Source organism: Lepisma saccharinum, chromosome 16, assembly GCF_977018435.1.
Source record: "Lepisma saccharinum chromosome 16, izLepSacc3.1, whole genome shotgun sequence".
Lineage (NCBI taxonomy): Eukaryota > Metazoa > Arthropoda > Insecta > Zygentoma > Lepismatidae > Lepisma > Lepisma saccharinum.
The window spans coordinates 36,378,430-36,404,512 of record NC_139244.1 but is presented as its reverse complement, the minus strand read 5'-3'; the positions used below and the strand labels follow the sequence as shown (position 1 = coordinate 36,404,512).

Sequence of the window (26,083 nt, the reverse complement as noted above, 5' to 3'; positions counted from 1 at the left end):
TGTTGTGACGTCGTCCTTCGGCTTGTTCTGTCGTCTGCACTTCGAGTTGGCTGCATTTAGTGTTAGGACGTGTCTGTGTTTGCTGGATTGGAAAAGATACGTAACTACTAAAACAGGGAATGGTCGTTTCCACAAAGCAAGCACTAAGTCAGTGCTTTACCACGGTTTTCACTGCTGAGTTAACATTACAAATAAGATTTTTTGTTGCCTTGTGCCGAAACAAGTTTCCATCTTGTGAGTTACAAGAGCAGAGCAGTCCGAATTTTAAAGCTGGTCAGTGTTGTGGATATCACAGTGGAAGAAAAATACTTCACACGCCTTGTTCAAGAAAAACTTTAAGTTAGCAGTAAATTTTATTCATATAATGCGACCTCTCACATAAGAAATCTAATTTTTGGAATTTTAAAAACTTGAAAGTTAACACCATGTCAAATTTCCCTTGCCATACTTAACTCGCTGCTTCCGCTTCTCTTATCTCAGCTCCATCCAATATCAATTGTGCAAAATATGGAGCTACCGTGAATGCGTCTGCACATGTTAGATTGCCGGAATCGGCTTTCGTAGATCTCTAGCATGTCATAATCGAAACGTTAATTTAATTTTGAAAATCTCAGAAAATCCTCTTCAATACTCAGCGTTGCAAACACGAGGAGCAACGAACGTTTTCGTGCATGGATCTCTAGAGCGCTAAGAGACGACCGAGTTCATTGCCGAACGAGAACGTCATAACTGGAATATCCAATCAGAGACGGTTCAGTTTTCGTGGCGTACAGCATCAATTTGGCACAACTTCTAAGGCCAATTTCTCGCAAACTATTTTGTACAACGTTAATATAAAATGAATGACTTGCTGTGATACAGTTTAAAATCAGATCTTAGGTAAGAGTCGAAATGTTCATTGCTACAGGAATGAATGTTGAAGATCGAGTTGAAAATGACGTGGATAACTGCACTTGCAATATTCTCCATACCTCACAAATGTGATCAAGCCCTTAAGAGGACTAAAAGTTATAACACCAACCTTAAATGACATGCACGGAAGGACGTCCATTAACTCCGAAACTAGCCAACATGCATTGGATGTGGCATGAAAGACATGACTTTCTTCTTTATCAAAAATTTCATCCAGGGTGTTCTCATTTCAATTTGGATGCTTACAATCCGATAGTAGGGTAGATTTACATTTTGCTATAAGCTTAAATTCGAAACCCAAATCGTGTTGAAATTAATCATGGAAGGAATAGTGTAAATATCGCATGAACTCCACGACTACGACAAAAGTAAGGGTTTGATTCTGTATTCAGATTTACAAGCTGATGATGTGTGATTGTTATGGAGGTAGCAGAGTGGCGCAGTGGAAGCGTGCTGGGCCCATAACGCAGAGGTCCGTGGATCGAAACCATGCTCTGCTAAAACTTTTGCGCTCGTATTCCATTTTTAATTTATTCCAGTGTTCATAATCACATTACGAGACACCAAAAATCCCAAGCAACGCTCACGTGATGATTCGAAATTGGTCCATTATAATTGCTCATAAACCTTAACCTCTCGCCGATTACCAAACGTGAAGATATATTCCAAACTTTGTCATGATGATCACAAGATATACTCAATTGAAGCTTCCACTCGCAGTTTAGTTGATCAATATGAGCTTTATTCCATCTGTCTTTCGCAGATACTTGCGGTATTAATGGCTTTCGCCTCAATTGCTGCTTCATGTATCCATCACCTTAGAGAAGTTCAACAGAAATTGGTCATTTGCTATTTATTCGACGACCTCCTCTTGGATAAAAACAGCGCCCCCGGGTGGGATCGAACCACCAACCTTTCGGTTAACAGCCGAACGCGCTAACCGATTGCGCCACGGAGGCTAACATTCCATTACCTTGAAAATTTTTGCGCTTTTGATTTCGACGTACGGTATATCGATGAGAAGAAATTATTCATGTAAATACAATGAACACCATATTATTCCTCAGCATGGTTATTTTTCATGAATATTTCTGCGTGATTTACCCCTCTCGTGCGACAAGCAATTTCAATGGCTGTCAAATAAAAGTAGGCGATCCGTGCTGTTGTATTGATGAACGAAATTTCCATAGTCACACTCCCCAACACGAGATTACTAACTTACTCTGAAGATGGTTTCAAATTGTTCATGTAACGTGCGCTTCTTCTTGATACCTGTTATATAACAGAAGGGTAAATCACCTTCCAAAGTTTTATTAGACATTGAACACTTCCACTACTTTTTTTTAATATCATTTTTAAAATCTACACCATCGACAAATAACCCCTGCAATTTCCCACGTTCATGTGCGTTCGTTTTTAGGTAAAAAATCGAGTTTCTAATTTCCGAGCCGACCGTCGCGCAAAACACAGGTGCGCCATGTTGTGACGTCGTCCTTCGGCTTGTTCTGTCGTCTGCACTTCGAGTTGGCTGCATTTAGTGTTAGGACGTGTCTGTGTTTGCTGGATTGGAAAAGATACGTAACTACTAAAACAGGGAATGGTCGTTTCCACAAAGCAAGCACTAAGTCAGTGCTTTACCACGGTTTTCACTGCTGAGTTAACATTACAAATAAGATTTTTTGTTGCCTTGTGCCGAAACAAGTTTCCATCTTGTGAGTTACAAGAGCAGAGCAGTCCGAATTTTAAAGCTGGTCAGTGTTGTGGATATCACAGTGGAAGAAAAATACTTCACACGCCTTGTTCAAGAAAAACTTTAAGTTAGGAGTAAATTTTATTCATATAGTGCGACCTCTCACATAAGAAATCTAATTTTTGGAATTTTAAAAACTTGAAAGTAAACACCATGTCAAATTTCCCTTGCCATACTTAACTCGCTGCTTCCGCTTCTCTTATCTCAGCTCCATCCAATATCAATTGTGCAAAATATGGAGCTACCGTGAATGCATCTGCACATGTTAGATTGCCGGAATTGGCTTTCGTACATCTCTAGCATGTCATAATCGAAACGTTAATTTAATTTTGAAAATCTCAGAAAATCCTCTTCAATACTCAGCGTTGCAAACACGAGGAGCAACGAACGCTTTCGTGCATGGATTTCTAGAGCGCTAAGAGACGACCGAGTTCATTGCCGAACGAGAACGTCATAACTGGAATATCCAATCAGAGACGGTTCAGTTTTCGTGGCGTACAGCATCAATTTGGCACAACTTCTAAGGCCAATTTCTCGCAAACTATTTTGTACAACGTTAATATAAAATGAATGACTTGCAGTGATACAGTTTAAAATCAGATCTTAGGTAAGAGTAGAAATGTTCATTGCTACAGGAATGAATGTTGAAGATCGAGTTGAAAATGACGTGGATAACTGCACTTGCAATATTCTCCATACCTCACAAATGTGATCAAGCCCTTAAGAGGACTAAAAGTTATAACACCAACCTTAAATGACATGCACGGAAAGACGTCCATTAACTCCGAAACTAGCCAACATGCATTGGATGTGGCAATGGGAAGAACGTCACTGCTGAAAGACATGACATTCTTCTTTATCAAAAATTTCATCCAGGGTGTTCTCATTTCAATTTGGATGCTTACAATCCGATAGTAGGGTAGATTTAGATTTTGCTATAAGCTTAAATTCGAAACACAAATCGTGTTGAAATTAATCATGGAAGGAATAGTGTAAATATCGCATGAACTCCACGACTACGACAAAAGTAAGGGTTTGATTCTGTATTCAGATTTACAAGCTGATGATGTGTGATTGTTATGGAGGTAGCAGAGTGGCGCAGTGGAAGCGTGCTGGGCCCATAACGCAGAGGTCCGTGGATCGAAACCATGCTCTGCTAAAACTTTTGCGCTCGTATTCCATTTTTAATTTATTCCAGTGTTCATAATCACATTACGAGACACCAAAAATCCCAAGCAACGCTCACGTGATGATTCGAAATTGGTCCATTATAATTGCTCATAAACCTTAACCTCTCGCCGATTACCAAACGTGAAGATATATTCCAAACTTTGTCATGATGATCACAAGATATACTCAATTGAAGCTTCCACTCGCAGTTTAGTTGATCAATATGAGCTTTATTCCATCTGTCTTTCGCAGATACTTGCGGTATTAATGGCTTTCGCCTCAATTGCTGCTTCATGTATCCATCACCTTAGAGAAGTTCAACAGAAATTGGTCATTTGCTATTTATTCGACGACCTCCTCTTGGATAAAAACAGCGCCCCCGGGTGGGATCGAACCACCAACCTTTCGGTTAACAGCCGAACGCGCTAACCGATTGCGCCACGGAGGCTAACATTCCATTACCTTGAAAATTTTTGCGCTTTTGATTTCGACGTACGGTATATCGATGAGAAGAAATTATTCATGTAAATACAATGAACACCATATTATTCCTCAGCATGGTTATTTTTCATGAATATTTCTGCGTGATTTACCCCTCTCGTGCGACAAGCAATTTCAATGGCTGTCAAATAAAAGTAGGCGATCCGTGCTGTTGTATTGATGAACGAAATTTCCATAGTCACACTCCCCAACACGAGATTACTAACTTACTCTGAAGATGGTTTCAAATTGTTCATGTAACGTGCGCTTCTTCTTGATACCTGTTATATAACAGAAGGGTAAATCACCTTCCAAAGTTTTATTAGACATTGAACACTTCCACTACTTTTTTTTAATATCATTTTTAAAATCTACACCATCGACAAATAACCCCTGCAATTTCCCACGTTCATGTGCGTTCGTTTTTAGGTAAAAAATCGAGTTTCTAATTTCCGAGCCGACCGTCGCGCAAAACACAGGTGCGCCATGTTGTGACGTCGTCCTTCGGCTTGTTCTGTCGTCTGCACTTCGAGTTGGCTGCATTTAGTGTTAGGACGTGTCTGTGTTTGCTGGATTGGAAAAGATACGTAACTACTAAAACAGGGAATGGTCGTTTCCACAAAGCAAGCACTAAGTCAGTGCTTTACCACGGTTTTCACTGCTGAGTTAACATTACAAATAAGATTTTTTGTTGCCTTGTGCCGAAACAAGTTTCCATCTTGTGAGTTACAAGAGCAGAGCAGTCCGAATTTTAAAGCTGGTCAGTGTTGTGGATATCACAGTGGAAGAAAAATACTTCACACGCCTTGTTCAAGAAAAACTTTAAGTTAGGAGTAAATTTTATTCATATAGTGCGACCTCTCACATAAGAAATCTAATTTTTGGAATTTTAAAAACTTGAAAGTAAACACCATGTCAAATTTCCCTTGCCATACTTAACTCGCTGCTTCCGCTTCTCTTATCTCAGCTCCATCCAATATCAATTGTGCAAAATATGGAGCTACCGTGAATGCATCTGCACATGTTAGATTGCCGGAATTGGCTTTCGTACATCTCTAGCATGTCATAATCGAAACGTTAATTTAATTTTGAAAATCTCAGAAAATCCTCTTCAATACTCAGCGTTGCAAACACGAGGAGCAACGAACGCTTTCGTGCATGGATTTCTAGAGCGCTAAGAGACGACCGAGTTCATTGCCGAACGAGAACGTCATAACTGGAATATCCAATCAGAGACGGTTCAGTTTTCGTGGCGTACAGCATCAATTTGGCACAACTTCTAAGGCCAATTTCTCGCAAACTATTTTGTACAACGTTAATATAAAATGAATGACTTGCAGTGATACAGTTTAAAATCAGATCTTAGGTAAGAGTAGAAATGTTCATTGCTACAGGAATGAATGTTGAAGATCGAGTTGAAAATGACGTGGATAACTGCACTTGCAATATTCTCCATACCTCACAAATGTGATCAAGCCCTTAAGAGGACTAAAAGTTATAACACCAACCTTAAATGACATGCACGGAAAGACGTCCATTAACTCCGAAACTAGCCAACATGCATTGGATGTGGCAATGGGAAGAACGTCACTGCTGAAAGACATGACATTCTTCTTTATCAAAAATTTCATCCAGGGTGTTCTCATTTCAATTTGGATGCTTACAATCCGATAGTAGGGTAGATTTAGATTTTGCTATAAGCTTAAATTCGAAACCCAAATCGTGTTGAAATTAATCATGGAAGGAATAGTGTAAATATCGCATGAACTCCACGACTACGACAAAAGTAAGGGTTTGATTCTGTATTCAGATTTACAAGCTGATGATGTGTGATTGTTATGGAGGTAGCAGAGTGGCGCAGTGGAAGCGTGCTGGGCCCATAACCCAGAGGTCCGTGGATCGAAACCATGCTCTGCTAAAACTTTTGCGCTCGTATTCCATTTTTAATTTATTCCAGTGTTCATAATCACATTACGAGACACCAAAAATCCCAAGCAACGCTCACGTGATGATTCGAAATTGGTCCATTATAATTGCTCATAAACCTTAACCTCTCGCCGATTACCAAACGTGAAGATATATTCCAAACTTTGTCATGATGATCACAAGATATACTCAATTGAAGCTTCCACTCGCAGTTTAGTTGATCAATATGAGCTTTATTCCATCTGTCTTTCGCAGATACTTGCGGTATTAATGGCTTTCGCCTCAATTGCTGCTTCATGTATCCATCACCTTAGAGAAGTTCAACAGAAATTGGTCAATTGCTATTTATTCGACGACCTCCTCTTGGATAAAAACAGCGCCCCCGGGTGGGATCGAACCACCAACCTTTCGGTTAACAGCCGAACGCGCTAACCGATTGCGCCACGGAGGCTAACATTCCATTACCTTGAAAATATTTGCGCTTTTGATTTCGACATACGGTATATCGATGAGAAGAAATTATTCATGTAAATACAATGAACACCATATTATTCCTCAGCATGGTTATTTTTCATGAATGTTCTGCGTGATTTACCCCTCTCGTGCGACAAGCAATTTCAATGGCTGTCAAATAAAAGTAGGCGATCCGTGCTGTTGTATTGATGAACGAAATTTCCATAGTCACACTCCCCAACACGAGATTACTAACTTACTCTGAAGATGGTTTCAAATTGTTCATGTAACGTGCGCTTCTTTTTGATACCTGTTATATAACAGAAGGGTAAATCACCTTCCAAAGTTTTATTAGACATTGAACACTTCCACTACTTTTTTTTAATATCATTTTTAAAATCTACACCATCGACAAATAACCCCTGCAATTTCCCACGTTCATGTGCGTTCGTTTTTAGGTAAAAAATCGAGTTTCTAATTTCCGAGCCGACCGTCGCGCAAAACACAGGTGCGCCATGTTGTGACGTCGTCCTTCGGCTTGTTCTGTCGTCTGCACTTCGAGTTGGCTGCATTTAGTGTTAGGACGTGTCTGTGTTTGCTGGATTGGAAAAGATACGTAACTACTAAAACAGGGAATGGTCGTTTCCACAAAGCAAGCACTAAGTCAGTGCTTTACCACGGTTTTCACTGCTGAGTTAACATTACAAATAAGATTTTTTGTTGCCTTGTGCCGAAACAAGTTTCCATCTTGTGAGTTACAAGAGCAGAGCAGTCCGAATTTTAAAGCTGGTCAGTGTTGTGGATATCACAGTGGAAGAAAAATACTTCACACGCCTTGTTCAAGAAAAACTTTAAGTTAGGAGTAAATTTTATTCATATAGTGCGACCTCTCACATACGAAATCTAATTTTTGGAATTTTAAAAACTTGAAAGTAAACACCATGTCAAATTTCCCTTGCCATACTTAACTCGCTGCTTCCGCTTCTCTTATCTCAGCTCCATCCAATATCAATTGTGCAAAATATGGAGCTACCGTGAATGCATCTGCACATGTTAGATTGCCGGAATCGGCTTTCGTACATCTCTAGCATGTCATAATCGAAACGTTAATTTAATTTTGAAAATCTCAGAAAATCCTCTTCAATACTCAGCGTTGCAAACACGAGGAGCAACGAACGCTTTCGTGCATGGATTTCTAGAGCGCTAAGAGACGACCGAGTTCATTGCCGAACGAGAACGTCATAACTGGAATATCCAATCAGAGACAGTTCAGTTTTCGTGGCGTACAGCATCAATTTGGCACAACTTCTAAGGCCAATTTCTCGCAAACTATTTTGTACAACGTTAATATAAAATGAATGACTTGCAGTGATACAGTTTAAAATCAGATCTTAGGTAAGAGTCGAAATGTTCATTGCTACAGGAATGAATGTTGAAGATCGAGTTGAAAATGACGTGGATAACTGCACTTGCAATATTCTCCATACCTCACAAATGTGATCAAGCCCTTAAGAGGACTAAAAGTTATAACACCAACCTTAAATGACATGCACGGAAAGACGTCCATTTACTCCGAAACTAGCCAACATGCATTGGATGTGGCATGAAAGACATGACTTTCTTCTTTATCAAAAATTTCATCCAGGGTGTTCTCATTTCAATTTGGATGCTTACAATCCGATAGTAGGGTAGATTTACATTTTGCTATAAACTTAAATTCGAAACCCAAATCGTGTTGAAATTAATCATGGAAGGAATAGTGTAAATATCGCATGAACTCCACGACTATGACAAAAGTAAGAGTTTGATTGTGTATTCAGATTTACAAGCTGATGATGTGTGATTGTTATGGAAGTAGCAGAGTGGCGCAGTGGAAGCGTGCTGGGCCCATAACCCAGAGGTCCGTGGATCGAAACCATGCTCTGCTAAAACTTTTGCGCTCGTATTCCTTTTTTAATTTATTCCAGTGTTCATAATCACAGTACGAGACACCAAAAATCCCAAGCAACGCTCACGTGATGATTCGAAATTGGTCCACTGTAATTGCTCATAAACCTTAACCTCTCGCCGATTACCAAACGTGAAGATATATTCCAAACTTTGTCATGATGATCACAAGATATACTCAATTGAAGCTTCCACTCGCAGTTTAGTTGATCAATATGAGATTTATTCCATCTGTCTTTCGCAGATACTTGCGGTATTAATGGCTTTCGCCTCAATTGCTGCTTCATGTATCCATCACCTTAGAGAAGTTCAACAGAAATTTGTCATTTGCTATTTATTCGACGACCTCCTCTTAGATAAAAACAGCGCCCCCGGGTGGGATCGAACCACCAACCTCTCGGTTAACAGCCGAGCGCGCTAACCGATTGCGCCACGGAGGCTAACATTCCATTACCTTGAAAATATTTGCGCCTTTGATTTCGACGTACGGTATATCGATGAGAAGAAATTATTCATGAAAATACAATGAACACCATATTATTCCTCAGCATGGTTATTTTTCATGAATGTTTTGCGTGATTTACCCCTCTCGTGCGACAAGCAATTTCAATTGCTGTCAAATAAAAGTAGGCGATCCGTGCTGTTGTATTGATGAACGAAATTTCCATAGTCACACTCCCCAACACGAGATTACTAACTTACTCTGACGATGGTTTCAAATTGTTCATGTAACGTGCGCTTCTTCGTGATGCCTGTTATATAACAGAAGGGTAAATCACCTTCCAAAGTTTTATTAAACATTGAACACTTCCACTAATTTTTTTTAATATCATTTTTAAAATCTACACTATCGACAAATAACCCCTGCAATTTCCCACGTTCATGTGCGTTCGTTTTTAGGTAAAAAATCGAGTTTCTAATTTCCGAGCCGAGCGTCGCGCAAAACACAGGTGCGCCATGTTGTGACGTCGTCCTTCGGCTTGTTCTGTCGTCTGCACTTCGAGTTGGCTGCATTTAGTGTTAGGAAGTGTCTGCGTTTGCTGGATTGGAAAAGATACGTAACTACTAGAACAGGGAATGGTTGTTTCCACAAAGCAAGCACTAAGTCACTGCTGAGTTAACATTACAAATAAGATTTTTTGTTGCCTTGTGCCGAAACAAGTTTCCATCTTGTGAGTTACAAGAGCAGAGCAGTCCGAATTTTAAAGCTGGTCAGTGTTGTGGATATCACAGTGGAAGAAAAATACTTCACACGCCTTGTTCAAGAAAAGCTTTAAGTTAGGAGTAAATTTTATTCATATAGTGCGACCTCTCACATACGAAATCTAATTTTTGGAATTTTAAAAACTTGAAAGTAAACACCATGTCAAATTTCCCTTGCCACACTTAACTCGCTGCTTCCGCTTCTCTTATCTCAGCTCCATCCAATATCAAATGTGCAAAATATGGAGCTACCGTGAATGCATCTGCACATGTTAGATTGCCGGAATTGGCTTTCGTACATCTCTAGCATGTCATAATCGAAACGTTAATTTAATTTTGAAAATCTCAGAAAATCCTCTTCAATATTCAGCGTTACAAACACGAGGAGCAACGAACGCTTTCGTGCATGGATTTCTAGAGCGCTAAGAGACGACCGATTTCATTGCCGAACGAGAACGTCATAACTGGAATATCCAATCAGAGACGGTTCAGTTTTCGTGACGTACAGCATCAATTTGGCACAACTTCTAAGGCCAATTTCTAGCAAACTATTTTGTACAACGTTAATATAAAATGAATGACTTGCAGTGATACAGTTAAAATCACATTTTAGGTAAGAGTAGAAATGTTCATTGCTACAGGAATGAATGTTGAAGATCGAGTTGAAAATGACGTGGATAACTGCACTTGCAATATTCTCCATACCTCATAAATGTGATCATGCCCTTAAGAGGACTGAGAAGTTATAACACCAACCTTAAATGACATGCACGGAAAGACGTCCATTAACTCCGAAACTAGCCAACATGCATGGGATGTGGCAATGGGAAGAACGTCACTGCTGAAAGACATGGCTTTCTTCTTTATCAAAAATTTCATCCAGGGTGTTCTCATTTCAATTTGGATGCTTACAATCCGATAGTAGGGTAGATTTAGATTTTGCTATAAGCTTAAATTCGAAACCCAAATCGTGTTGAAATTAATCATGGAAGGAATAGTGTAAATATCGCATGAACTCCACGACTACGACAAAAGTAAGGGTTTGATTCTGTATTCACATTTACAAGCTGATGATGTGTGATTGTTATGGAGGTAGCAGAGTGGCGCAGTGGAAGCGTGCTGGGCCCATAACCCAGAGGTCCGTGGATCGAAACCATGCTCTGCTAAAACTTTTGCGCTCGTATTCCATTTTAAATTTATTCCAGTGTTCATAATCACATTACGAGACACCAAAAATCCCAAGCAACGCTCACGTGATGATTCGAAATTGGTCCATTATAATTGCTCATAAACCTTAACCTCTCGCCGATTACCAAACGTGAAGATATATTCCAAACTTTGTCATGATGATCACAAGATATACTCAATTGAAGCTTCCACTCGCAGTTTAGTTGATCAATATGAGCTTTATTCCATCTGCCTTTCGCAGATACTTGCGGTATTAATGGCTTTCGCCTCAATTGCTGCTTCATGTATCCATCACCTTAGAGAAGTTCAACAGAAATTTGTCATTTGCTATTTATTCGACGACCTCCTCTTAGATAAAAACAGCGCCCCCGGGTGGGATCGAACCACCAACCTCTCGGTTAACAGCCGAACGCGCTAACCGATTGCGCCACGGAGGCTAACATTCCATTACCTTGAAAATATTTGCGCCTTTGATTTCGACGTACGGTATATCGATGAGAAGAAATTATTCATGAAAATACAATGAACACCATATTATTCCTCAGCATGGTTATTTTTCATGAATGTTTTGCGTGATTTACCCCTCTCGTGCGACAAGCAATTTCAATTGCTGTCAAATAAAAGTAGGCGATCCGTGCTGTTGTATTGATGAACGAAATTTCCATAGTCACACTCCCCAACACGAGATTACAAACTTACTCTGAAGATGGTTTCAAATTGTTCATGTAACGTGCGCTTCTTCGTGATGCCTGTTATATAACAGAAGGGTAAATCACCTTCCAAAGTTTTATTAAACATTGAACACTTCCACTAATTTTTTTTAATATCATTTTTAAAATCTACGCTATCGACAAATAACCCCTACAATTTCCCACGTTCATGTGCGTTCGTTTTTAGGTAAAAAATCGAATTTCTAATTTCCGAGCCGAGCGTCACGCAAAACACAGGTGCGCCATGTTGTAACGTCGTCCTTCGGCTTGTTCTGACGTCTGCACTTCGAGTTGGCTGCATTTAGTGTTAGGACGTGTCTGTGTTTGCTGGATTGGAAAAGATACGTAACTACTAGAACAGGGAATGGTCGTTTCCACAAAGCAAGCACTAAGTCAGTGCTTTACCACGGTTTTCACTGCTGAGTTAACATTACAAATAAGATTTTTTGTTGCCTTGTGCCGAAACAAGTTTCCATCTTGTGAGTTACAAGAGCAGAGCAGTCCGAATTTTAAAGCTGGTCAGTGTTGTGGATATCACAGTGGAAGAAAAATACTTCACACGCCTTGTTCAAGAAAAACTTTAAGTTAGGAGTAAATTTTATTCATATAGTGCGACCTCTCACATACGAAATCTAATTTTTGGAATTTTAAAAACTTGAAAGTAAACACCATGTCAAATTTCCCTTGCCACACTTAACTCGCTGCTTCCGCTTCTCTTATCTCAGCTCCATCCAATATCAAATGTGCAAAATATGGAGCTACCGTGAATGCATCTGCACATGTTAGATTGCCGGAATTGGCTTTCGTACATCTCTAGCATGTCATAATCGAAACTTTAATTTAATTTTGAAAATCTCAGAAAATTCTCTTCAATATTCAGCGTTACAAACACGAGGAGCAACGAACGCTTTCGTGCATGGATTTCTAGTGCGCTAAGAGACGACCGATTTCATTGCCGAACGAGAACGTCATAACTGGAATATCCAATCAGAGACGGTTCAGTTTTCGTGACGTACAGCATCAATTTGGCACAACTTCTAAGGCCAATTTCTCGCAAACTATTTTGTACAACGTTAATATAAAATGAATGACTTGCAGTGATACAGTTTAAAATCACATTTTAGGTAAGAGTAGAAATGTTCATTGCTACAGGAATGAATGTTGAAGATCGAGTTGAAAATGACGTGAATAACTGCACTTGCAATATTCTCCATACCTCACAAATGTGATCATGCCCTTAAGAGGACTGAGAAGTTATAACACCAACCTTAAATGACATGCACGGAAAGACGTCCATTAACTCCGAAACTAGCCAACATTCATGGGATGTGGCAATGGGAAGAACGTCACTGCTGAAAGACATGGCTTTCTTCTTTATCAAAAATTTCATCCAGGGTGTTCTCATTTCAATTTGGATGCTTACAATCCGATAGTAGGGTAGATTTACATTTTGCTATAAGCTTAAATTCGAAACCCAAATCGTGTTGAAATTAATCATGGAAGGAATAGTGTAAATATCGCATGAACTCCACGACTACGACAAAAGTAAGGGTTTGATTCTGTATTCAGATTTACAAGCTGATGATGTGTGATTGTTATGGAGGTAGCAGAGTGGCGCAGTGGAAGCGTGCTGGGCCCATAACCCAGAGGTCCGTGGATCGAAACCATGCTCTGCTAAAACTTTTGCGCTCGTATTCCATTTTAAATTTATTCCAGTGTTCATAATCACATTACGAGACACCAAAAATCCCAAGCAACGCTCACGTGATGATTCGAAATTGGTCCATTATAATTGCTCATAAACCTTAACCTCTCGCCGATTACCAAACGTGAAGATATATTCCAAACTTTGTCATGATGATCACAAGATATACTCAATTGAAGCTTCCACTCGCAGTTTAGTTGATCAATATGAGCTTTATTCCATCTGTCTTTCGCAGATACTTGCGGTATTAATGGCTTTCGCCTCAATTGCTGCTTCATGTATCCATCACCTTAGAGAAGTTCAACAGAAATTGGTCAATTGCTATTTATTCGACGACCTCCTCTTGGATAAAAACAGCGCCCCCGGGTGGGATCGAACCACCAACCTTTCGGTTAACAGCCGAACGCGCTAACCGATTGCGCCACGGAGGCTAATATTCCATTACCTTGAAAATATTTGCGCTTTTGATTTCGACATACGGTATATCGATGAGAAGAAATTATTCATGAAAATACAATGAACACCATATTATTCCTCAGCATGGTTATTTTTCATGAATGTTTTGCGTGATTTACCCCTCTCGTGCGACAAGCAATTTCAATTGCTGTCAAATAAAAGTAGGCGATCCGTGCTGTTGTATTGATGAACGAAATTTCCATAGTCACACTCCCCAACACGAGATTACTAACTTACTCTGAAGATGGTTTCAAATTGTTCATGTAACGTGCGCTTCTTCGTGATGCCTGTTATATAACAGAAGGGTAAATCACCTTCCAAAGTTTTATTAAACATTGAACACTTCCACTAATTTTTTTTAATATCATTTTTAAAATCTACACTATCGACAAATAACCCCTGCAATTTCCCACGTTCATGTGCGTTCGTTTTTAGGTAAAAAACCGAATTTCTAATTTCCGAGCCGAGCGTCACGCAAAACACAGGTACGCCATGTTGTGACGTCGTCCTTCGGCTTGTTCTGTCGTCTGCACTTCGAGTTGGCTGCATTTAGTGTTAGGACGTGTCTGTGTTTGCTGGATTGGAAAAGATACGTAACTACTAGAACAGGGAATGGTCGTTTCCACAAAGCAAGCACTAAGTCAGTGCTTTACCACGGTTTTCACTGCTGAGTTAACATTACAAATAAGATTTTTTGTTGCCTTGTGCCGAAACAAGTTTCCATCTTGTGAGTTACAAGAGCAGAGCAGTCCGAATTTTAAAGCTGGTCAGTGTTGTGGATATCACAGTGGAAGAAAAATACTTCACACGCCTTGTTCAAGAAAAACTTTAAGTTAGGAGTAAATTTTATTCATATAGTGCGACCTCTCACATAAGAAATCTAATTTTTGGAATTTTAAAAACTTGAAAGTAAACACCATGTCAAATTTCCCTTGCCATACTTAACTCGCTGCTTCCGCTTCTATTATCTCAGCTCCATCCAATATCAATTGTGCAAAATATGGAGCTACCGTGAATGCATCTGCACATGTTAGATTGACGGAATTGGCTTTCGTACATCTCTAGCATGTCATAATCGAAACGTTAATTTAATTTTGAAAATCTCAGAAAATCCTCTTCAATACTCAGCGTTGCAAACACGAGGAGCAACGAACGCTTTCGTGCATGGATTTCCAGAGCGCTAAGAGACGACCGAGTTCATTGCCGAACGAGAACGTCATAACTGGAATATCCAATCAGACACAGTTAAGTTTTCGTGGCGTACAGCATCAATTTGGCACAACTTCTAAGGCCAATTTCTCGCAAACTATTTTGTACAACGTTAATATAAAATGAATGACTTGCAGTGATACAGTTTAAAATCAGATCTTAGGTAAGAGTCGAAATGTTCATTGCTACAGGAATGAATGTTGAAGATCGAGTTGAAAATGACGTGGATAACTGCACTTGCAATATTCTCCATACCTCACAAATGTGATCAAGCCCTTAAGAGGACTAAAAGTTATAACACCAACCTTAAATGACATGCACGGAAAGACGTCCATTAACTCCGAAACTAGCTAACATGCATTGGATGTGGCATGAAAGACATGACTTTCTTCTTTATCAAAAATTTCATCCAGGGTGTTCTCATTTCAATTTGGATGCTTACAATCCGATAGTAGGGTAGATTTAGATTTTGCTATAAGCTTAAATTCGAAACCCAAATCGTGTTGAAATTAATCATGGAAGGAATAGTGTAAATATCGCATGAACTCCACGACTACGACAAAAGTAAGGGTTTGATTCTGTATTCAGATTTACAAGCTGATGATGTGTGATTGTTATGGAGGTAGCAGAGTGGCGCAGTGGAAGCGTGCTGGGCCCATAACCCAGAGGTCCGTGGATCGAAACCATGCTCTGCTAAAACTTTTGCGCTCGTATTCCATTTTTAATTTATTCCAGTGTTCATAATCACATTACGAGACACCAAAAATCCCAAGCAACGCTCACGTGATGATTCGAAATTGGTCCATTATAATTGCTCATAAACCTTAACCTCTCGCCGATTACCAAACGTGAAGATATATTCCAAACTTTGTCATGATGATCACAAGATATACTCAATTGAAGCTTCCACTCGCAGTTTAGTTGATCAATATGAGCTTTATTCCATCTGTCTTTCGCAGATACTTGCGGTATTAATGGCTTTCGCCTCAATTGCTGCTTCATGTATCCATCACCTTAGAGAAGTTCAACAGAATTTGGTCAATTGCTATTTATTCGACGACCTCCTCTTGGATAAAAACAGCGCCCCCGGGTGGGATCGAACCACCAACCTTTCGGTTAACAGCCGAACGCGCTAACCGATTGCGCCACGGAGGCTAACATTCCATTACCTTGAAAATATTTGCGCTTTTGATTTCGACCTACGGTATATCGATGAGAAGAAATTATTCATGTAAATACAATGAACACCATATTATTCCTCAGCATGGTTATTTTTCATGAATGTTCTGCGTGATTTACCCCTCTCGTGCGACAAGCAATTTCAATGGCTGTCAAATAAAAGTAGGCGATCCGTGCTGTTGTATTGATGAACGAAATTTCCATAGTCACACTCCCCAACACGAGATTACTAACTTACTCTGAAGATGGTTTCAAATTGTTCATGTAACGTGCGCTTCTTTTTGATACCTGTTATATAACAGAAGGGTAAATCACCTTCCAAAGTTTTATTAGACATTGAACACTTCCACTACTTTTTTTTAATATCATTTTTAAAATCTACACCATCGACAAATAACCCCTGCAATTTCCCACGTTCATGTGCGTTCGTTTTTAGGTAAAAAATCGAGTTTCTAATTTCCGAGCCGACCGTCGCGCAAAACACAGGTGCGCCATGTTGTGACGTCGTCCTTCGGCTTGTTCTGTCGTCTGCACTTCGAGTTGGCTGCATTTAGTGTTAGGACGTGTCTGTGTTTGCTGGATTGGAAAAGATACGTAACTACTAGAACAGGGAATGGTCGTTTCCACAAAGCAAGCACTAAGTCAGTGCTTTACCACGGTTTTCACTGCTGAGTTAACATTACAAATAAGATTTTTTGTTGCCTTGTGCCGAAACAAGTTTCCATCTTGTGAGTTACAAGAGCAGAGCAGTCCGAATTTTAAAGCTGGTCAGTGTTGTGGATATCACAGTGGAAGAAAAATACTTCACACGCCTTGTTCAAGAAAAGCTTTAAGTTAGGAGTAAATTTTATTCATATAGTGCGACCTCTCACATACGAAATCTAATTTTTGGAATTTTAAAAACTTGAAAGTAAACACCATGTCAAATTTCCCTTGCCACACTTAACTCGCTGCTTCCGCTTCTCTTATCTCAGCTCCATCCAATATCAAATGTGCAAAATATGGAGCTACCGTGAATGCATCTGCACATGTTAGATTGCCGGAATTGGCTTTCGTACATCTCTAGCATGTCATAATCGAAACGTTAATTTAATTTTGAAAATCTCAGAAAATCCTCTTCAATATTCAGCGTTACAAACACGAGGAGCAACGAACGCTTTCGTGCATGGATTTCTAGTGCGCTAAAAGACGACCGATTTCATTGCCGAACGAGAACGTCATAACTGGAATATCCAATCAGAGACGGTTCAGTTTTCGTGACGTACAGCATCAATTTGGCACAACTTCTAAGGCCAATTTCTCGCAAACTATTTTGTACAACGTTAATATAAAATGAATGACTTGCAGTGATACAGTTTAAAATCACATTTTAGGTAAGAGTAGAAATGTTCATTGCTACAGGAATGAATGTTGAAGATCGAGTTGAAAATGACGTGAATAACTGCACTTGCAATATTCTCCATACCTCATAAATGTGATCATGCCCTTAAGAGGACTGAGAAGTTATAACACCAACCTTAAATGACATGCACGGAAAGACGTCCATTAACTCCGAAACTAGCCAACATGCATGGGATGTGGCAATGGGAAGAACGTCACTGCTGAAAGACATTGCTTTCTTCTTTATCAAAAATTTCATCCAGGGTGTTCTCATTTCAATTTGGATGCTTACAATCCGATAGTAGGGTAGATTTAGATTTTGCTATAAGCTTAAATTCGAAACCCAAATCGTGTTGAAATTAATCATGGAAGGAATAGTGTAAATATCGCATGAACTCCACGACTACGACAAAAGTAAGGGTTTGATTCTGTATTCAGATTTACAAGCTGATGATGTGTGATTGTTATGGAGGTAGCAGAGTGGCGCAGTGGAAGCGTGCTGGGCCCATAACCCAGAGGTCCGTGGATCGAAACCATGCTCTGCTAAAACTTTTGCGCTCGTATTCCATTTTTAATTTATTCCAGTGTTCATAATCACATTACGAGACACCAAAAATCCCAAGCAACGCTCACGTGATGATTCGAAATTGGTCCATTATAATTGCTCATAAACCTTAACCTCTCGCCGATTACCAAACGTGAAGATATATTCCAAACTTTGTCATGATGATCACAAGATATACTCAATTGAAGCTTCCACTCGCAGTTTAGTTGATCAATATGAGCTTTATTCCATCTGTCTTTCGCAGATACTTGCGGTATTAATGGCTTTCGCCTCAATTGCTGCTTCATGTATCCATCACCTTAGAGAAGTTCAACAGAAATTTGTCATTTGCTATTTATTCGACGACCTCCTCTTGGATAAAAACAGCGCCCCCGGGTGGGATCGAACCACCAACCTTTCGGTTAACAGCCGAACGCGCTAACCGATTGCGCCACGGAGGCTAACATTCCATTACCTTGAAAATATTTGCGCTTTTGATTTCGACATACGGTATATCGATGAGAAGAAATTATTCATGTAAATACAATGAACACCATATTATTCCTCAGCATGGTTATTTTTCATGAATGTTCTGCGTGATTTACCCCTCTCGTGCGACAAGCAATTTCAATGGCTGTCAAATAAAAGTAGGCGATCCGTGCTGTTGTATTGATGAACGAAATTTCCATAGTCACACTCCCCAACACGAGATTACTAACTTACTCTGAAGATGGTTTCAAATTGTTCATGTAACGTGCGCTTCTTTTTGATACCTGTTATATAACAGAAGGGTAAATCACCTTCCAAAGTTTTATTAGACATTGAACACTTCCACTACTTTTTTTTAATATCATTTTTAAAATCTACCCCATCGACAAATAACCCCTGCAATTTCCCACGTTCATGTGCGTTCGTTTTTAGGTAAAAAATCGAGTTTCTAATTTCCGAGCCGACCGTCGCGCAAAACACAGGTGCGCCATGTTGTGACGTCGTCCTTCGGCTTGTTCTGTCGTCTGCACTTCGAGTTGGCTGCATTTAGTGTTAGGACGTGTCTGTGTTTGCTGGATTGGAAAAGATACGTAACTACTAGAACAGGGAATGGTCGTTTCCACAAAGCAAGCACTAAGTCAGTGCTTTACCACGGTTTTCACTGCTGAGTTAACATTACAAATAAGATTTTTTGTTGCCTTGTGCCGAAACAAGTTTCCATCTTGTGAGTTACAAGAGCAGAGCAGTCCGAATTTTAAAGCTGGTCAGTGTTGTGGATATCACAGTGGAAGAAAAATACTTCACACGCCTTGTTCAAGAAAAGCTTTAAGTTAGGAGTAAATTTTATTCATATAGTGCGACCTCTCACATACGAAATCTAATTTTTGGAATTTTAAAAACTTGAAAGTAAACACCATGTCAAATTTCCCTTGCCACACTTAACTCGCTGCTTCCGCTTCTCTTATCTCAGCTCCATCCAATATCAAATGTGCAAAATATGGAGCTACCGTGAATGCATCTGCACATGTTAGATTGCCGGAATTGGCTTTCGTACATCTCTAGCATGTCATAATCGAAACTTTAATTTAATTTTGAAAATCTCAGAAAATCCTCTTCAATATTCAGCGTTACAAACACGAGGAGCAACGAACGCTTTCGTGCATGGATTTCTAGTGCGCTAAGAGACGACCGATTTCATTGCCGAACGAGAACGTCATAACTGGAATATCCAATCAGAGACGGTTCAGTTTTCGTGACGTACAGCATCAATTTGGCACAACTTCTAAGGCCAATTTCTCGCAAACTATTTTGTACAACGTTAATATAAAATGAATGACTTGCAGTGATACAGTTTAAAATCACATTTTAGGTAAGAGTAGAAATGTTCATTGCTACAGGAATGAATGTTGAAGATCGAGTTGAAAATGACGTGAATAACTGCACTTGCAATATTCTCCATACCTCACAAATGTGATCATGCCCTTAAGAGGACTGAGAAGTTATAACACCAACCTTAAATGACATGCACGGAAAGACGTCCATTAACTCCGAAACTAGCCAACATTCATGGGATGTGGCAATGGGAAGAACGTCACTGCTGAAAGACATGGCTTTCTTCTTTATCAAAAATTTCATCCAGGGTGTTCTCATTTCAATTTGGATGCTTACAATCCGATAGTAGGGTAGATTTACATTTTGCTATAAGCTTAAATTCGAAACCCAAATCGTGTTGAAATTAATCATGGAAGGAATAGTGTAAATATCGCATGAACTCCACGACTACGACAAAAGTAAGGGTTTGATTCTGTATTCAGATTTACAAGCTGATGATGTGTGATTGTTATGGAGGTAGCAGAGTGGCGCAGTGGAAGCGTGCTGGGCCCATAACCCATAGGTCCGTGGATCGAAACCATGCTCTGCTAAAACTTTTGCGCTCGTATTCCATTTTAAATTTATTCCAGTGTTCATAATCACATTACGAGACACCAAAAATCCCAAGCAACGCTCACGTGATGATTCGAAATTGGTCCATTATAATTGCTCATAAACCTTAACCTCTCGTCGATTACCAAACGTGAAGATATATTCCAAACTTTGTCATGATGATCACAAGATATACTCAATTGAAGCTTCCACTCGCAGTTTAGTTGATCAATATGAGCTTTATTCCATCTGTCTTTCGCAGATACTTGCGGTATTAATGGCTTTCGCCTCAATTGCTGCTTCATGTATCCATCACCTTAGAGAAGTTCAACAGAAATTGGTCAATTGCTATTTATTCGACGACCTCCTCTTGGATAAAAACAGCGCCCCCGGGTGGGATCGAACCACCAACCTTTCGGTTAACAGCCGAACGCGCTAACCGATTGCGCCACGGAGGCTAACATTCCATTACCTTGAAAATATTTGCGCTTTTGATTTCGACATACGGTATATCGATGAGAAGAAATTATTCATGTAAATACAATGAACACCATATTATTCCTCAGCATGGTTATTTTTCATGAATGTCCTGCGTGATTTACCCCTCTCGTGCGACAAGCAATTTCAATTGCTGTCAAATAAAAGTAGGCGATCCGTGCTGTTGTATTGATGAACGAAATTTCCATAGTCACACTCCCCAACACGAGATTACTAACTTACTCTGAAGATGGTTTCAAATTGTTCATGTAACGTGCGCTTCTTCTTGATACCTGTTATATAACAGAAGGGTAAATCACCTTCCAAAGTTTTATTAGACATTGAACACTTCCACTACTTTCTTTTAATATCATTTTTAAAATCTACACCATCGACAAATAACCCCTGCAATTTCCCACGTTCATGTGCGTTCGTTTTTAGGTAAAAAATCGAGTTTCTAATTTCCGAGCCGACCGTCGCGCAAAACACAGGTGCGCCATGTTGTGACGTCGTCCTTCGGCTTGTTCTGTCGTCTGCACTTCGAGTTGGCTGCATTTAGTGTTAGGACGTGTCTGTGTTTGCTGGATTGGAAAAGATACGTAACTACTAGAACAGGGAATGGTCGTTTCCACAAAGCAAGCACTAAGTCAGTGCTTTACCACGGTTTTCACTGCTGAGTTAACATTACAAATAAGATTTTTTGTTGCCTTGTGCCGAAACAAGTTTCCATCTTGTGAGTTACAAGAGCAGAGCAGTCCGAATTTTAAAGCTGGTCAGTGTTGTGGATATCACAGTGGAAGAAAAATACTTCACACGCCTTGTTCAAAAAAAACTTTAAGTTAGGAGTAAATTTTATTCATATAGTGCGACCTCTCACATAAGAAATCTAATTTTTGGAATTTTAAAAACTTGAAAGTAAACACCATGTCAAATTTCCCTTGCCATACTTAACTCGCTGCTTCCGATTCTCTTATCTCAGCTCCATCCAATATCAATTGTGCAAAATATGGAGCTACCGTGAATGCATCTGCACATGTTAGATTGCCGGAATCGGCTTTCGTACATCTCTAGCATGTCATAATCGAAACGTTAATTTAATTTTGAAAATCTCAGAAAATCCTCTTCAATACTCAGCGTTGCAAACACGAGGAGCAACGAACGCTTTCGTGCATGGATTTCTAGAGCGCTAAGAGACGACCGAGTTCATTGCCGAACGAGAACGTCATAACTGGAATATCCAATCAGAGACAGTTCAGTTTTCGTGGCGTACAGCATCAATTTGGCACAACTTCTAAGGCCAATTTCTCGCAAACTATTTTGTACAACGTTAATATAAAATGAATGACTTGCAGTGATACAGTTTAAAATCAGATCTTAGGTAAGAGTCGAAATGTTCATTGCTACAGGAATGAATGTTGAAGATCGAGTTGAAAATGACGTGGATAACTGCACTTGCAATATTCTCCATACCTCACAAATGTGATCAAGCCCTTAAGAGGACTAGAAGTTATAACACCAACCTTAAATGACATGCACGGAAAGACGTCCATTAACTCCGAAACTAGCCAACATGCATTGGATGTGGCATGAAAGACATGACTTTCTTCTTTATTCAAAATATCATCCAGGGTGTTCTCATTTCAATTTGGATGCTTACAATCCGATAGTAGGGTAGATTTACATTTTGCTATAAACTTAAATTCGAAACCCAAATCGTGTTGAAATTAATCATGGAAGGAATAGTGTAAATATCGCATGAACTCCACGACTATGACAAAAGTAAGAGTTTGATTGTGTATTCAGATTTACAAGCTGATGATGTGTGATTGTTATGGAAGTAGCAGAGTGGCGCAGTGGAAGCGTGCTGGGCCCATAACCCAGAGGTCCGTGGATCGAAACCATGCTCTGCTAAAACTTTTGCGCTCGTATTCCTTTTTTAATTTATTCCAGTGTTCATAATCACATTACGAGACACCAAAAATCCCAAGCAACGCTCACGTGATGATTCGAAATTGGTCCACTATAATTGCTCATAAACCATAACCTCTCGCCGATTACCAAACGTGAAGATATATTCCAAACTTTGTCATGATGATCACAAGATATACTCAATTGAAGCTTCCACTCGCAGTTTAGTTGATCAATATGAGCTTTATTCCATCTGTCTTTCGCAGATACTTGCGGTATTAATGGCTTTCGCCTCAATTGCTGCTTCATGTATCCATCACCTTAGAGAAGTTCAACAGAAATTTGTCATTTGCTATTTATTCGACGACCTCCTCTTGGATAAAAACAGCGCCCCCGGGTGGGATCGAACCACCAACCTCTCGGTTAACAGCCGAACGCGCTAACCGATTGCGCCACGGAGGCTAACATTCCATTACCTTGAAAATATTTGCGCTTTTGATTTCGACGTACGGTATATCGATGAGAAGAAATTATTCATGAAAATACAATGAACACCATATTATTCCTCAGCATGGTTATTTTTCATGAATGTTTTGCGTGATTTACCCCTCTCGTGCGACAAGCAATTTCAATTGCTGTCAAATAAAAGTAGGCGATCCGTGCTGTTGTATTGATGAACGAAATTTCCATAGTCACACTCCCCAACACGAGATTACTAACTTACTCTGAAGATGGTTTCAAATTGTTCATGTAACGTGCGCTTCTTCGTGATGCCTGTTATATAACAGAAGGGTAAATCACCTTCCAAAGTTTTATTAAACATTGAACACTTCCACTAATTTTTTTTAATATCATTTTTAAAATCTACACTATCGACAAATAACCCCTGCAATTTCCCACGTTCATGTGCGTTCGTTTTTAGGTAAAAAATCGAATTTCTAATTTCCGAGCCGAGCGTCACGCAAAACACAGGTACGCCATGTTGTGACGTCGTCCTTCGGCTTGTTCTGTCGTCTGCACTTCGAGTTGGCTGCATTTAGTGTTAGGACGTGTCTGTGTTTGCTGGATTGGAAAAGATACGTAACTACTAGAACAGGGAATGGTCGTTTCCACAAAGCAAGCACTAAGTCAGTGCTTTACCACGGTTTTCACTGCTGAGTTAACATTACAAATAAGATTTTTTGTTGCCTTGTGCCGAAACAAGTTTCCATCTTGTGAGTTACAAGAGCAGAGCAGTCCGAATTTTGAAGCTGGTCAGTGTTGTGGATATCACAGTGGAAGAAAAATACTTCACACGCCTTGTTCAAGAAAAACTTTAAGTTAGGAGTAAATTTTATTCATATAGTGCGACCTCTCACATACGAAATCTAATTTTTGGAATTTTAAAAACTTGAAAGTAAACACCATGTCAAAATTTCCCTTGCCACACTTAACTCGCTGCTTCCGCTTCTCTTATCTCAGCTCCATCCAATATCAATTGTGCAAAATATGGAGCTACCGTGAATGCATCTGCACATGTTAGATTGCCGGAATTGGCTTTCGTACATCTCTAGCATGTCATAATCGAAACGTTAATTTAATTTTGAAAATCTCAGAAAATCCTCTTCAATATTCAGCGTTACAAACACGAGGAGCAACGAACGCTTTCGTGCATGGATTTCTAGTGCGCTAAGAGACGACCGATTTCATTGCCGAACGAGAACGTCATAACTGGAAAATCCAATCAGAGACGGTTCAGTTTTCGTGACGTACAGCATCAATTTGGCACAACTTCTAAGGCCAATTTCTCGCAAACTATTTTGTACAACGTTAATATAAAATGAATGACTTGCAGTGATACAGTTTAAAATCACATTTTAGGTAAGAGTAGAAATGTTCATTGCTACAGGAATGAATGTTGAAGATCGAGTTGAAAATGACGTTAATAACTGCACTTGCAATATTCTCCATACCTCACAAATGTGATCATGCCCTTAAGAGGACTGAGAAGTTATAACACCAACCTTAAATGACATGCACGGAAAGACGTCCATTAACTCCGAAACTAGCCAACATGCATTGGATGTGGCATGAAAGACATGACTTTCTTCTTTATCAAAAATTTCATCCAGGGTGTTCTCATTTCAATTTGGATGCTTACAATCCGATAGTAGGGTAGATTTACATTTTGCTATAAACTTAAATTCGAAACCCAAATCGTGTTGAAATTAATCATGGAAGGAATAGTGTAAATATCGCATGAACTCCACGACTACGACAAAAGTAAGGGTTTGATTCTGTATTCAGATTTACAAGCTGATGATGTGTGATTGTTATGGAGGTAGCAGAGTGGCGCAGTGGAAGCGTGCTGGGCCCATAACCCAGAGGTCCGTGGATCGAAACCATGCTCTGCTAAAACTTTTGCGCTCGTATTCCATTTTTAATTTATTCCAGTGTTCATAATCACATTACGAGACACCAAAAATCCCAAGCAACGCTCACGTGATGATTCGAAATTGGTCCATTATAATTGCTCATAAACCTTAACCTCTCGCCGATTACCAAACGTGAAGATATATTCCAAACTTTGTCATGATGATCACAAGATATACTCAATTGAAGCTTCCACTCGCAGTTTAGTTGATCAATATGAGCTTTATTCCATCTGTCTTTCGCAGATACTTGCGGTATTAATGGCTTTCGCCTCAATTGCTGCTTCATGTATCCATCACCTTAGAGAAGTTCAACAGAAATTGGTCAATTGCTATTTATTCGACGACCTCCTCTTGGATAAAAACAGCGCCCCCGGGTGGGATCGACCCACCAACCTTTCGGTTAACAGCCGAACGCGCTAACCGATTGCGCCACGGAGGCTAACATTCCATTACCTTGAAAATATTTGCGCTTTTGATTTCGACATACGGTATATCGATGAGAAGAAATTATTCATGTAAATACAATGAACACCATATTATTCCTCAGCATGGTTATTTTTCATGAATGTTCTGCGTGATTTACCCCTCTCGTGCGACAAGCAATTTCAATTGCTGTCAAATAAAAGTAGGCGATCCGTGCTGTTGTATTGATGAACGAAA

General features: G+C 39.6%; 11 non-coding genes across 11 annotated transcripts; all 11 read right to left on the bottom strand.

Annotated features, from left to right (window-relative positions):
* Positions 1-1,797: 1,797 nt before the first annotated feature.
* On the bottom strand, positions 1,798-1,871 carry TRNAN-GUU (transfer RNA asparagine (anticodon GUU)). The gene has a single exon. It is a non-coding gene; the product is annotated as a tRNA-Asn (tRNA).
* A 2,335-nt stretch (positions 1,872-4,206) lies between these two features.
* TRNAN-GUU (transfer RNA asparagine (anticodon GUU)) lies at positions 4,207-4,280 on the bottom strand. Its single transcript has one exon. It is a non-coding gene; the product is annotated as a tRNA-Asn (tRNA).
* Positions 4,281-6,615: 2,335 nt separating this feature from the next.
* TRNAN-GUU (transfer RNA asparagine (anticodon GUU)) lies at positions 6,616-6,689 on the bottom strand. The gene has a single exon. It is a non-coding gene; the product is annotated as a tRNA-Asn (tRNA).
* A 2,315-nt stretch (positions 6,690-9,004) lies between these two features.
* TRNAN-GUU (transfer RNA asparagine (anticodon GUU)) lies at positions 9,005-9,078 on the bottom strand. The gene has a single exon. It is a non-coding gene; the product is annotated as a tRNA-Asn (tRNA).
* Positions 9,079-11,392: 2,314 nt separating this feature from the next.
* Positions 11,393-11,466, bottom strand: TRNAN-GUU (transfer RNA asparagine (anticodon GUU)). Its single transcript has one exon. It is a non-coding gene; the product is annotated as a tRNA-Asn (tRNA).
* A 2,335-nt stretch (positions 11,467-13,801) lies between these two features.
* Positions 13,802-13,875, bottom strand: TRNAN-GUU (transfer RNA asparagine (anticodon GUU)). The gene has a single exon. It is a non-coding gene; the product is annotated as a tRNA-Asn (tRNA).
* Positions 13,876-16,190: 2,315 nt separating this feature from the next.
* Positions 16,191-16,264, bottom strand: TRNAN-GUU (transfer RNA asparagine (anticodon GUU)). The gene has a single exon. It is a non-coding gene; the product is annotated as a tRNA-Asn (tRNA).
* A 2,335-nt stretch (positions 16,265-18,599) lies between these two features.
* Positions 18,600-18,673, bottom strand: TRNAN-GUU (transfer RNA asparagine (anticodon GUU)). The gene has a single exon. It is a non-coding gene; the product is annotated as a tRNA-Asn (tRNA).
* Positions 18,674-21,008: 2,335 nt separating this feature from the next.
* Positions 21,009-21,082, bottom strand: TRNAN-GUU (transfer RNA asparagine (anticodon GUU)). The gene has a single exon. It is a non-coding gene; the product is annotated as a tRNA-Asn (tRNA).
* A 2,315-nt stretch (positions 21,083-23,397) lies between these two features.
* Positions 23,398-23,471, bottom strand: TRNAN-GUU (transfer RNA asparagine (anticodon GUU)). Its single transcript has one exon. It is a non-coding gene; the product is annotated as a tRNA-Asn (tRNA).
* Positions 23,472-25,788: 2,317 nt separating this feature from the next.
* Positions 25,789-25,862, bottom strand: TRNAN-GUU (transfer RNA asparagine (anticodon GUU)). Its single transcript has one exon. It is a non-coding gene; the product is annotated as a tRNA-Asn (tRNA).
* Between the last annotated feature and the right edge of the window lie 221 nt (positions 25,863-26,083).